Raw genomic sequence first — 14,915 nt, 5'->3', positions numbered from 1 at the left:
GGCTCTGAAAAAGCCAAAAAGGATATCTGTTCTATATTTGTATGGTAGATCATTAACCTCTCATGCACTTTACACAAAGGTTTTAGTATTTACCACAAGACATTGTTTTTTTAAAAGAGGTACATTTTTCTGAGAGCTGTGTCTCAGGAAAGTGAGTGAACTGTAAGATAATGATTAAGTCATATAGAACTCTTTTCTAAAAATATGGGTAAGGATAATGAAATACTAAGATGCCATGTATTATATTTATATAACAGCCATGCTACTATAATGGAAAATATTCTATGGGGTTTTTTTTATTTTTCCATTCTAAATCTTTGAAATCTTGTGTATTTTATTAATATGAAATTTATTGTCAAACGGTTTCACTACAACACCCAGTGCTCATCCCAACAGGTGCCCTCCTCAATGCCCATCACCCACTTTCCCCTCCTCCCCACCCCCCATCAACCCTCAGTTTATTCTCAGTATTTAAGAGTCTCTTATGGTTTGCCTCCTTCCCTCTCTGTAATTTTTTCCCCCCTTCTCCTCCCCCTGGTCTTCTGTTGAGTTTCTCAGGATCCACATATGAGTGAAAACATATGGTATCTGTCTTTCTCTGCCTGACTTATTTCACTTAGCATCACACTCTCCAGTTCTGTCCACATTGCTACAAAAGGCCAGATTTCATTCTTTCTCACTGCCAAGTAGTATTCCATTGTATATATAAACCACAACTTCTTTATCCATTAATCAGTTGATAGACATTTAGGCTGTTTCCATAATTTGGCTATTGTTGAAAGTGCTGCTGTAAACATTGGGGTACAAGTGCCCCTATGCATCAGCACTCCTGTATCCCTAGGGTAAATTCCTAGCAGTGTTATTGCTGAGTCATAGGGTAGATCTATTTTTAATTTTTTGAGGAACCTCCACACTGTTTTCCAGAGCGGCTGCACCAGTTTGCATTCCCACCAACAGTGCAAGAGGGTTCCCGTTTCTCCACATCCTCTCCAGCATCTATAGTCTCCTGATTTGTTCATTTTAGCCACTCTGACCAGCGTGAGGTGATATCTCAATGTGGTTTTGATTTGCATTTCCCTGATGATGAGTGACGTTGAGCATCTTTTCATGTGCCTTTTGGCCACCTGGATGTCTTCTTTAGAGAAGTGTCTATTTATGTCTTCTGCCCATTTCTTCACTGGATTATTTGTTTTTTGGGTGTGGAGTTTGGGGAGTTCTTTATAGATTTTGGATACTAGCCCTTTGTCCGATATGTCATTTGCAAATATCTTTTCCCATTCCATCAATTGCCTTTTAGTTTTGTTGGTTGTTTCCTTTGCAGGACAGAAGCTGTTTATCTTGATGAGGTCCCAATAGTTCATTTTTGCTTTTAATTCTCTTGCCTTTGGAGATGTGTCAAGTAAGAAATTGATGCGGCTGAGGTCAGAGAGGTTTTTTCCTGCTTTCTCCTCTAGGGTTTTGATGGTTTCCTGTCTCACATTCAGGTCCTTCATCCATGTTGAGCTTATTGTTGTGAATGGTGTAAGAAAGTGGTCTAGTTTCATCCTTCTGCATGTTGTTGTCCAATTCTCCCACCACCATTTGTTAAAGAGACTGTCTTTTTTCCGTTGGATATTCTTTCCTGCTTTGTCAAAGATTGGTTGGCCATACTTTTGTGGGTCTAGTTCTGGGGTTTCTATTCTATTCCATTGGTCTGTGTGTCTGTTTTTGTGCCAATACCATGCTGTCTTGATGATTACAGCTTTGTAGTAGAGGCTAAAGTCTGGGATTGTGATGCCTCCCACTTTGGTCTTCTTCTTCAATATTACTTTGGCTGTTCGGGGTCTTTTGTGGTTCCATAGAAATTTTAGGATTGCTTGTTCTAGCTTTGGGAAGAATGCTGGTGCAATTTTTGTTGGGATTGCATTGAATGTCATGTAGATAGCCTTTGGGTAGGATTGACATTTTAACAATATTTATTCTTCTAATCCATGAGCACGGAATGTTTTTCCATTTCTTTTTATCTTCTTCAATTTCTTTCATAAGCTTTCTGTAGTTTTCAGCATACAGATCTTTTACATCTTTGGTTAGGTTTATTCCTAGGTATTTTATGATTCTTGGTACAGTTGTGAATGGGATCAGTTTTTTTATTTGTCTTTCTGTTGCTTCATTATTAGTGTATAGGAATGCAACCGATTTCTATACATTAATTTTGTGTCCTGCAACTTTGCTAAACTCATGTATCAGTTCTAGCAGACTTCTGGTGGAGTATATCGGGTTTTCCATGTATAGTATCATGTCATCTGCAAAAAGTGAAAGCTTGACTTCATCTTTGCCAGTTCTGATGCCTTTGATTTCCTTTTGTTGTCTGATTGCTGACGCTAGAACTTCCATATGTTGGGTTTTTAAAAGCACTTCATGAGTTACTTAAAATAACCATATATTTACTTTTTCTTTGCCGGTTAAGAGAAAACATTTTAATTTTTGAAAATCTGATTCTTTCTGAACATATACCTAAGGCTTTAACCTTTCTCACTCTGACCCAGTGTGTTCCTAATTTCTTGCCCTTAACTCCCATAACTAGTAGTCTTTTAAGATTTAAGAGACTTGACTTCATTATTCAAAACTGAAATTATTTTATTTTGTTCTAAATACAACTCTTCTTACCAATCTGTATTTTTACATTACTTTTCAAGTCATCCAGGCTTAAAGACTGAGTATTCCTTCCTTCCTTTTTCTCTATAGTTAAATACAGAATCCTGAAAATTTAAAGAAATTGTACATGTCTCTTAGATTCATCTTACTATTTTTAAAATCTTATTTTCATTTAAATTTCCTTAGATCTTTTATTTCTTACATTTAATTTATTATATGCTCCTGTTTGGTCTCCCAGCTCTGCCACTAACCTCCATTTAAACTTTGGTGCCAAGTTAATATCCCTAAATACTTATTCATGCCACACCCCAGTGTAGGAACCAATAATAGCTCCCTATTGCCATTCAGAAAAATTTAACCTCTTTTCCCTGGTTGTGGTAATCTGGCCTTTCCTAGCCTTACTCCTACTATTCCTCAAACAGTTACCATAGCCAGATAACTCTTTCATCTGTGGAGCAAACCACACTTATCCAGTGAGAGATAGCCTGCCTAAAGTGGGACGTGGAATCAGATGACCTGGCTTTATGTTCTAACTCTTCCATGTGCAAGTTAATGTTTTTGTTTTAGTGTCGTGCTTTGTAAATTGAGATAGACCAAAATATTTCCCTCCTTCTAGCTCAGATATTTTGTTTCTATAAAACCATTTAAATATTAATAATTATTTGCTAATACTGAGTGTATATTCATATTCCTTTAGATTGCTTCATAATTTATTAAATATTGAAGGAAGTTTTCTTTCATAAAAAGGTAACATAGTGATCTCATTTCCCTGTACTCCTTCAGCTCATATTTTCCCAATTCTGTTTGGGCCATACCTGGGTATTCTGTACATCAGGTATTTTAAAGGAATTGTACTTGTCCCTGTGAAATATGTAACGACATGGGAAATGGTCCCTGGTCTTTTTTTTTTTTTTTTGCTTTTGAGACAGAGATTGCACATGCGCGCTTGAGCACATGTGAGTTGGGGAGGGGTAGAGGGAAAGGGAGAGAGAGAGAATCTTAAGCAGTCTCCATGCCCAGCCTGGAGCTGATGCGGGGCTGGATCTCATGACTGTGAGATCATAACCTGAGCTGAAATCAAGAGTCAGATGCTTAACAGACTGAGCCACCCAGGTGCCCTGTGGTTTTAATATAATATGTTACTAGAATCCATAATAATTTAGGGTTGATAACATTAGGGATTTGGATCAACCTTCAAGGAGATTGAAGAGAGGGATAAAAATGAGGTAAAATGGAAAGCTAAATCTGTTTTTAATAGACCGAAATATTAGAACTGAGTTTTCTCTCAGTTTTTAATAAAAGATTCCAGGTATGCCTGTTGTCTTCTATAAGAATGAACAAATGTAGAGCCTGAAAAGGGAAAGTAAAGAAATGCAGTATCTTAGAAATAAAATTTTTGATAGCGGCCTTGTTTTCTATTAGTTCTCTAGAGAGAAATAAAAAATATAGATTTCCAGAAAAACCACAAAGATAAGGATACTTAGTGCATCTGAATAATTATTCACTGAAATGTGAATAGATGATTGCTTAAAAATATCTAAGAATATAAGCTCAATTTAGTAAAATAATTCTATTTCTTCATAGTTAAGAATCAGTGAAGCATTAAATGGTTTTTTATATTGTTCCTCATATGTTAAAAAACAGTAAATGGAAAATCCAGTGTAACTTAGATGACTGTTAGCAATCAATGCAAGTATTCTCCTGTACTAAATGCTGATGTGAGCTTGAGTTCTTGTTCTTGATCCAGATCTATTTATGGTCTTAAACATAAAATCTTTCCTTGCCTAAACCTTCACTTAAGTGCCTTCTAGTCTTGCATCCCATGTTTGACCGTGTAGTTTATTCTTTTCTCTCTGCATTTGCCTCCTTCTTTAATCTTTAGAACACTCTGACACACATGAGTAATGGCTAGAGTTCACTTTGGAAGAGACTTGCCCATTCATGTTTCTCTTTCTTCTCCCCTATTGTCAATATTGTACATTTTACTTGTTCATGAATTGGCACAAGGGACTAAAGAAATCTGGGGACGTTAAAAAAAAATCAACAACTCAGAAATGTCTCTTAAGTGTACCTCATAGAAACTTGCTTTAGGAAGCAGTGCTTTTAAAAAGCTCATCACTGGCTTAATTCTTTAGAATTTTTCCTGATCACATACAGACCTGCATCAAAATGATCCTCACTTATGCATTTAACATTTCAGTGTAGAAATCATAATAGATAATACTTGCGTGTGTGCTCTTACTGGCACTATTAAAAGTGCTGAAATGTGTTAACTCATTTGCTCTGTAAACTCTGTGAAATAGATGCTGTCATTATCACTATTTCACAGGTGAGGAAACTAAGGCACAGAAAAATTGAGAACCTTTTCCTTATAAGGTGTCACTGAACTCCAGCATTGTTAAATGTGGGCAGTGTTTGCTGTTATACTGCAGTTGGAATTCATTATATTGCAGGTCCGCAAAACTAAGTTGATGACAGAGACAGAATTTTAACTTGGGCTCTCTGGTCCCGGAGACTGTGCTCTTAACCTCTGTGCTGTCTTATGGTGTGTATTAGTTTATTGTTGGATATATTCAGTGTTGTGATTAGTTTCTTTATTCATGTTTTATTTGTGTTTGTATCTTTCTTTCTGTGTCACTCTGCTGTAGTGGGAGGAACCTGGGCTTTGGAGTTACCAGCTCTCAGTTAATTTTCACAGAAGGTAAATGAAACTATCCCTAGTTTACAGATAAGGAAAGCTAAGGTTCAGAGATACTATATAACTCACTTTGGTGTGATTCTGAACAAGTTATGTCACTGCATCTCAGGTTTCCTTGTCTATAAAACAGGGATAATAATATTTATCTTTCAGAGTTAATGTACAGAATAAATGAACATTTATGAGAGTGGTATATTTTAGAAACAGCACAATTGTTAGTTTCCTTCATTCCCTTTCTTCTATACAGTGATTTTTTTTTTAAGAACAGAGAACTGAGAATACAGTTAAACAGTATTAGATCTGTTTATCCTCACTTACGAAATGTATGTAGAGCTTTTCTCCTGAGGCGCTGCCCTCCCCATTGCCTTTTCAAAGTGGAAAAAGTTCAGAGGGAAAAAGGTGTAACTGAACTCCAGCATTGTTAAATGTGGGCAGTGTTCACTATTATACTGCAGTTGGAATTTGTCATATTGCTTTAGGTATGAATCATGTCAGTAATTACCCGAGGGCAGTGTTAGTTCATTATTCAAGTACAAACAAGAAGGGAGATAGCAATTGTAGAAGAATAGCTCAGAAAGATCCTCTGTACTTATTAACCTGTGGACATGGAAGCAATTGTACTGTTGTTCAGAGCGTCTTCTGCAAGGTCATGACGCTAGAAAATTGCTTGAATATAATCTTAGAATTTTCAGTTTCTAAGCTTATAATCATATCCTGACTATAATACTGAGGAAGGGTTCTGGAATCTGGATATGAAAACAACAAAAACTAGAAATACCTTATGAGATATGTATTTCAATTAATACAGTTTCTAAATTCCTCCAGAAAAATAAGAGGCTATTAATAATAATAAGTTGAGTAAAATTTTGGAAACACTCTAGGACGTTTACTCCTAAATCATCTAAGCTCAGTTACTTTTCATAATAAAATAGAACCAACTTTTTGACATTTATCTTTTCCAAATATTTATGGCATGTTTTTAGAACTCTGAACTGTCACAATCTAGTCTGTTTCAAAATGCATGTCAGAAAAAAAAAAAAACAACAAAAAACAAAATGCATGTCAGTAGCCCTTGTGTCTGTGGTTTTACTAATTTACTTATTGTCAGCAGTAGCCAAATATCAGAAGTATCTATGGTGTCTTTCTATAACTGTGGATTTAGAACATAAGGGAATGTAGAGTAGGAAACAGCTGGATTTGTTTCTCTTCCAAAAAAAATTTTTTTCTTTTTGCTGAGTTTCAGTGTTTCTTGCCTCTGTTAAAGTATAAAAGATAATTTCTCTTTAAGATTTGATAATACTCTAAGAATTTTTCAAAGTCTAACATAAATCTGTCTTGCTATCTTTTATTTAAGTTTATTTCCTTTTTGGCGTTTAATATCTGGTAATTTATATCCTTACTAATAAATTAATAAAAACTTGTTATTTTTGTTAATATCTGATCATTATCTTGCCCTTTCTATGTTTTAAGATAATTACCTAAAAGTTTTCATTTACATACTAAGTAACACTAGTTTCTATAACTTAAGTTTGTCATTTTGTTTTTTTTCTTTTAAACAGTAAAAATGAGAAAGGTGGAAAAGTAAAATGACTCATCTTTTACTAATACATGAGTCCTAAACAAAAATTAACATTGGATTCCCTAATCCAATACTAAGATCTTGAAAATACCAACTTTTTCTTAAAAATATACACTCCTGGGGGCGCCTGGGTGGCTTAGTCGGTTAAGCGACCGACTTCGGCTTAGGTCATGATCTCGCGGTCCATGGGTTCGAGCCCCGCGTCGGGCTCTGTGCTGATAGCTCAGAGCCTGGAGCCTGTTTCAGATTCTGTGTCTCCCTCTCTCTGACCCTCCCCCATTCATGCTCTGTCTCTCTCTGTCTCAAAAATACATAAAACATTAAAAAATATATATATACACTCCTGCAGAACACCTTGGTTGCTCTGTCAGTTGAGCATCTGACTCTTGATTTCAGCTCAGTTTGTGATCCCAGAGTCGTGGGATTGAGCCCCGCTTCGGGCTTGGTGCTGAATGTGTGGCCTGCTTGGGATTCTCTCTTTCTCTCTCTCTCTCTCTCCCTCCCTCTCCCTCCCTCCCTCCCTCCCTTCCTCTCCCCCTCTCCCCAGCTTGCACATGCATGCTCTCTCCAATAATAATAATAGTGCAAAAGTTTACATTTTTTTAATTATCTTTGTAGCAGGCATACTGCACACTTTCAGTACTATGTACTTTTAGGATCTAACTCACCTATTTAAAGTCTTCTGAAAATAAACTTTCCCACAGTCCAGTTTCAAATGAAGAATAAATGGCCTGGGTGGATGGAGATTGCCATGATAATGCAAAAATGATATATCTGACCTTTGTAATTATTTCTGTAGGAACAACAACTTTTTCTACAATCTCTTACAGACCATTTATCATCGTCCCTATTTTTGAATACATGCCCATATTTTTCCTTCTCTTAAGTAGCTAAGATTATATCAAAATTATGTGTGTGTCAGTCTAAAGAAGTCTTAAGAGATCACAACACAAAATGTAGCATTTTTTGCCCAACAGTTTTGAAACCAGTTATGTTGGCCATCAGCAAAAATCACATATGTAATATACATTCCAAAAGGTATAATTCCTAGCACTCTGTTTCAATATTCATTTTTATTTGAATAAACTTCTTTTGACAAGTACTATACATAAAATCCTTTCCCTGGGAAGCCTAAATTTTAGTCCAATGTGAATATTTTGTACTCCTGTAATTAAATAAGAGTTCTTTATTTTAAAATAAAGAATTATAATAAAGTGATTCATAGGTTTTTATGACCTATTAAACTATGATCTAACAATTAATAATTGGTTTAAAATATTTTTTAAAGAAAATAAGTTGAAAGTTATATTGTTCATGATACAAGGATTTGCTACACTTTGATGAAAAAGCCCTTTGCATGTTATTTTTTAGCAGCAGTAAACCAGTAAGTTGTATAACTTTTTCTTGTGTAACTTACATTGTGCATAGTTTTAAAAATGAGAATATTTCTGGTTCAAAATAGCAAACTGACCATACACCTTTACCTCCTTTCTCCCCCCAAACCCCTCCAGAAGTTACAGAAAAGAAACAAAAAACACACATTGGGGTGAAATCCTGTAGTATTGAGACTATAAAGTAGAAAATCTATGGAGAGAAGTTGGGTTGATTCAGTTTTGAGGATAAAAAGTAAATGAGGAGTGTACTGATGGATACAACAAAGTAGAGAAAACTACAGCTCTGAATACATACAGAAGAGGGTCTGGTAGAAGTGGGAGTTTGAGCCTCCAAGCTCAAAGTAGCAGATACAGAGAGTAAGGCAGTAATCAGGAGAGTTTTTTAAAGTACTGTCTGCCAGTGGCCCTCAAAGTTGAGCATGCATCAGAATCATCTGGAGGGCTTTTTAAAAACACAGGGTACAGATTGCTGGGCACACCACCAAAGTTTCTAGGGTCAGGTTCAAGAATTTATATTTCAAACATGTTTCCAGGCAATGCTGATGTTGCTGGTCTGGCTGCTACATTTTGAGAACACTGGTCCGTGAACAGTTGGACTGGCCCCCCTACCTCAGGCCATGCGAGGCTATAAAAATCAGGAAAATGCACCTTCCTCTGTGCCAGTGAATTGGAAAAAGATGCCCGTCTGGATACAGATACCCCTGGTTTGGTATGAAACTTTATGCTGAAGCCCTGTGCTTTTGTGCAGTACACAGTCTGTACAAGTACATGTCTGGCTCCACACTAACTTCTGTGTACACACACACACACACACACACACACCCCTACAGCTACCTGATGGTGCCTACAAAAGAAACAGAGCAGGAGATTAGGTAAATCTAGACTTCTATAACAGATTTGAAGGGGAAAAAAAAGAATAGGAAAGGTATTTCTGCTTAAAAATGCATCAAATTATTGTGTTGCAAGGTTATATTGCCCTTATTTTGGTATTTTTTGGGTAACCTCAGTTCAATATCCATTCCCAAAAGAAAGACCAGATTAAAATAGAAGAAAAATTTCCAAAGCTAATAAAAGCCTGAAGGCTTTCAATGGAAAATATTCATAGATCCAAGCAGGATAAATGAGTGTGGATATATCTTGGTGAATAATTCAGAATTCCAAAGGTAATGAGAAAATTATAAAAGCCTCCAGCAAGAAAAAAGTCAGTTATTTACAGTGGAATGAGATCCAGATCAGCATCAAAGTTCTTAGCAGGAGTACTGGATGTCTGATGACCTAGAATTCTGTATCTGACCTACATGTCAAACAGGAGGGTAAAATCAAACAATTTTTAGACATGTAATGACTCAGAAAATTTACCTCTTGACTATCCTTTTTGAAATAAAATTACTAGAGAATATACTTCAGCAAAGTAAAAAAGAAATCCAAGAAAGGTGAATTATGGGAGCTAAAAATGAAACAGGAATGCAGAGAGAAAAAAAAAATGGGGAAAAACTCCAGGATACAACAGGCCTAGATAGTTGTTCCAAAAGAGAAATCTATAGATACATAAAGAATGTCAAGAAGAGTGGTTTCTTTTAACAACTCTATAACCTCACTCAAGGTGGAGATTCAACAGTAACAGTTTAAGATTGATAAATCAAGTTTATGGTGATAGCTGCAAGAGTTGAATTTTTGTATTATAGTATTGACAAAGGATAATTTGCCTCTTTACCTTGAGCTTTTGATGGATTAAGTGAACCAAACATAGGTTTGATGATACAAGAGGCAGTCTTTACTTTCTTTACATGTTTGTGTGTAGGTATAGGACATTTATTAGAACTACATTAATAAATACCCAGCATAGGTACTATATAAGTAAATATATTCATTATTAAAAATGAATCTTCAAATCACTACATTGTACACCTGACACTGGTTTAACACTGTATGTTAACTATACTGGAATTAAAAAAATAAAAATAGAAACATGAAAGGAAAAAATTAATCTTTGGCACGGGCAAATAATATTTAATTTGTTCTTAACTCTAAGCCCTCTCCTTCCAATCTCTACCCCCTCTATTTCAACCCACATTAGATGCTATAGAGAATACAAAGAAGTACAGAACATAATCCCTTTCCTCAAGGAGTTTGAGGTATCAGGAAGATCAGACCATGTAAAGAGATAACTAAGGCAGTTAACAAAAATACCAAATAAGCGATAGACACAATAAGCATTATCAAAGATTTTGTTTAGCAGTTGAACTGGGCCTTGTAGGATGAAAAGGATTTTATCAGGGCCAGAGTGAATTTTATTGACTGGTGGGGGGTGGGGCAAGTAGTGTGTCTTGTGCCTACATGTCTAGAGTCAATAAGATGAGAGTTATGAACACAGGACATGTAGTAGACCAATGAGGAGGAGTCTTAATTGGGAGACAGAAAAGAAGCTCCAGAATTGAGTACGTCAGGATTATATTTTGGGGAATATTGCGATATAGTCCCAATATAACACGGTAACAGTGGCGACAATGGTTATTAAAAGTAAGGAGTGGATGAAATCGTAACTGACAAGAATGAGAAACAGGACATGAGGTGTGGCATGGACCTTATATTCTCTAGTCCAAAACCCTTAGTTAAGATAAAGAGGTCAACATAGGCTAAATGATTAAAATTATACTAGTTTGTAGGAAAACCCTGACTAGAACTCATGTCCATCTTTTAATAGAACTTTAAGTTTCATTCATTTAACAGATGATGGAGACCGATTATGTGCCATGCACTAATACAGATGTAGCTCTAGGATGATTGGTGTCTTTTTTTCCTTGTTTCCCTTTCTTGTTGGCTTTAGTTTTTTGACTATGTGGAACAAGAAGTGGCACATACAGCCCACAGGCAACCACTTCATTTTGTAAAGTTTTATTGGAACACAGCCACACTCATTCACTTACATATTGTCTGTGGTTGCTTTTGTGCAGTAATGCAGAGTTGAGAAGTTGCAACAGGACTGTACAGCCTGCAGGCCTAAGATCTTTACTATCTGACCCTTGAAGAAAAGGGTTTCTGATTCCTAATGTATGTTAACATGCATCCCAAAGTCTTACACTCAGTTAAGTGTCATAGCTTTCAATATCCTGTCTGTGCTGTTCCTCACCCCTACTCCTTGCTCTTTGGTTTATCTTTCTTGTGTTTCTTTTTGTAAAAATAAGCAAATATATGTATGCCCTCTTATTTTGCTTTTTTGTTATACCACAGGTAGCATGCCATGTGTATTCTTTTACAACTTTTTTCATGTAATGCTTTCTGGAAATCTCTCCATATCAGTTCATAGAGCTCTTTCTTATTCTTCATTGCAGCTGCATGGTACTACATTGTATATGTGCTACAGTTTTATTCAACTAGTCTTCTATGCTTGGACTTGTAGTAGTTACCAATATTTATAATTTCAAATAGTGCTGTACCTTGTACATATATATTTTTACATTATTGAAATTATGTCTTCAGGGTAAATACCTAGAAGTGAGAATGCTGGCTCAAAGGGTGAGAGAGAGAGAGAGAGAGAGAGAGAGAGAGAGAGAGAGAGTGTGTGTGTGTGTGTGTGTGTGTGTGTGTGTGAGAGAGAGAGAGAGAGAGAGAGAGAGAGAGAGAGAGAGAGAGATGTGTGAGATATTGCCACATTCCCATCCATAAAGATCAAACCATTTTGTATTCCCGTGAACAGTGTATGAATATGTATCAGTTTCTCCACAAGGGCTGCTCATTTAATTTTGCAAAATGATGGCATTAAAATATTCTTCCCATCTTTCATCACTATCATTTCAAATGATTTTAATATTTCTTACCATTTTAATAAGGTAAAAAACATAATTAAAATAAAGGGTAACAACTCTTTAAGTTTAAACCGAATAAATTTATCTCTTATTGTGATTGTTTTTCTTTTTGTTGAAGACAAATGCATCTCTACCCTCTAATCAGAGGAATCTTGTTGAAATGCATATCTGATCCTGTCTCTCCTAAATGGGAAATCCTTCAGGGCTTTTTCCACATTTCCTCAGATTTTATTATGGCCTATAAGTACATGTAAGGTCTCAGCCCTATATCTACAGCCACTTTGATTTTTAGTTCTTTCAGTATACCAGACCACAGGGCCTTTCCATGTGCTACTTCCCTTGCCACCATTAAAGAAATAGATGAGTCAAAAACAAACAGGAAATCCAAGTTCTTATCCTTAGTGTACCTTTCTGTGACCTTATGCAAGTTACTTAACCTTTTAATTCTTCAGTTTCCTTAACCTAAAGTGAAGTAGTTGTATCAAATGACCTACAGGTTCTCTCAGTTTTAAGTTGCAAATTTACCAGGAATCATTCTGATGGGAAAGTAACAGAACTAGCACTATCACCCTATGGCTTTTAACTGTAACTTGGCTTTAAGTATATAACACATATTTTTCCACTTTCTAACTCTTTACTTAAATTTTAATCATTTTCAAAAATTATTAGTTGACTCTATATGAGTAAGGCAAGGTTTAAGTTTGAAAATGATTATTAAAATCATGAATTATCTCTACTTTTGGGGTCCTGTGTCGTAGATTCTGACTTTGTGACCACTTTCAGCACTTTAAATCACTGTGATGAGAGTTAATTTTATACCCTTTTAAAGATTTATTGGAATAAATCTTTTTTGAGAGCAGGAGGAAAGGGGAAGGCTTAATGGTGAAGTTGGCCTGAACTTAATTTCATACTCTTATTATCCTGATCTATTGCCACGTTTAACTGATGATTCTTTGTACTCTTATAAAATTGACTGTCAGAAAATCTGTAGTAGATATCAGGCACAAAGGCTAAAGAGAAAGATTAAATAGGTATTTGAGAATTAGTGATTGTAGGAGGATGTATATATGTTGATCTGTAGAAAATGTTGCTAATTAAGTAACATTGTCAACCATTAAGTACTCTAGTCTTTTCAAATACACTTTGGGTCCTTAAGTTTGTCCATTAGTCCCTTTTACTTGGAAATCATGTTATAAGTGGATAATTTGATTTCCAGCCCAAAAGGGCTTTTTAAAAAACATTGTATCTTAGGATTGCCTTAAGATTCATCTACTAGTAAGCATTGTTTATAAAATTTTCTATATACTTATTCACAACTAAGAACACCAAGTTACATCTTCCCTTACATCTTCCCTTACTTGCATCTGGGGTTGGATTGACATGCAAGCACTAAAAAAGGGTGTTGGGAGGTAGTAAAGATTCTGTTAGGCAATAGTAACTTAATATATTGACAGAAGTCTCAAGTATCTGGTTCATTCATTGGGGATCCAAAATTATAGAACCAAAAAACAATTGCTTCAGACTTTGCCAGCTAGATATGAGTCATGAATTAAATGTTTCTCAGTTGGGGATGTGAAGTTAGCTGATGTTCCATTTTATATTCCTCAACTGAGTGATTAATCTTTAAATACCAGTATCTGTAATTTAGATTTATACCTTAAATTTACTTTCAGTATCTTAAGTGTAGATATAAGATACTTTCAGTATCTTGAGTGTAGAATATAAAGTCAAAACTCCTTGATAAAGTAATGTCTTCTGTTTCTTTAAATATTTTGAACGAATGTTATTTTTACTATGTATATATTTTTGTACATTCTTTTGGTAAACTAGTTATTTAGTTGTTATTTTCTCTGGAAAGGCCATTTCTGAGTTTAGAACCAATCATTAGGATCCTGGGGAGCTGTTTTCTACACCTTAAAAATGTTCTCATTTTCTGTTCCTTTGAAGGGCATTAATGTAGAACAGAAGATTAAATCATCTACTCTTTTATAGAGATGTTGAAAACAGTGGGTACAGTTCTTTGGGAGAGAGGGCTTGGCACTGTTACCTTAGAGTAACAAAAAGTAAAATTCTCAGAGTTGTAGTAATACAGGTTTTTTGGAGAAAGGGAAAAGAGAAAACTCTCAGAATATGTAATTTACCAGTGTAGTGCTAACAAAAGGAAAATAACTTTAGTACGCTTTCTCTCCATGTAGTTGAGATTTACCCAGGATTTGAAGTTGTTGATAAGAAAACTAATATTTTTATCTGTTAGGTATTACTTTGCGAAAAATCTTACAAAACTTTGATTCATCTTTCCCTTGACAAGAGGGTTACAAAAATTTCTCCAGTAATCACAGAAACAACAAATATCTAATCACTCTTATGCTTGTATTTTAAACTAATAGCCATGCTTTGAGGTCTTGCCCACAAGACCTTTCAGCCAAGAAAATTTCTGAGAAATCTGTTACAACCTCCCTGCCCTTTGTTCCACATCTTTAAGTCACTAGTTGTTTTTCAAGAGTACTAGGTCTATTTATTTTCTGAAGAGTGATATCAAATAGAGGTACTACAGGACCAATTGAAGACATTAAGGATTTGTTTTGCTTTTGGTTTATCTAAAGGAAACCATGGCTACCTAAAGAAAATCTCCCACTGTTATTTTATTGAAAATGGATTACTTATTTAGCAAGTGACAATGATTTGTCTGAAATCATTGTAGCCCAAACCCAGAGAAGAGCAAAAATCAAATTTAAATTTTAAGGGTATTTTTCCAAAGTTGTATTCAGGATGTGAAAGATTAGGTGTAAAAAGTAGACTGAATG

At 35.3% G+C, this 14,915-nt stretch overlaps 1 protein-coding gene across 6 annotated transcripts in view; it reads left to right on the top strand.

The window, feature by feature from the left end:
* The window catches only part of RB1 (RB transcriptional corepressor 1), a 191,534-nt gene that overhangs the window by 117,525 nt on the left and 59,094 nt on the right, over positions 1-14,915 (top strand). The window lies entirely within an intron of this gene.

Source organism: Panthera uncia, assembly GCF_023721935.1.
Source record: "Panthera uncia isolate 11264 chromosome A1 unlocalized genomic scaffold, Puncia_PCG_1.0 HiC_scaffold_16, whole genome shotgun sequence".
NCBI lineage: Eukaryota > Metazoa > Chordata > Mammalia > Carnivora > Felidae > Panthera > Panthera uncia.
This window is presented reverse-complemented; position numbering and strand designations above follow the sequence as displayed.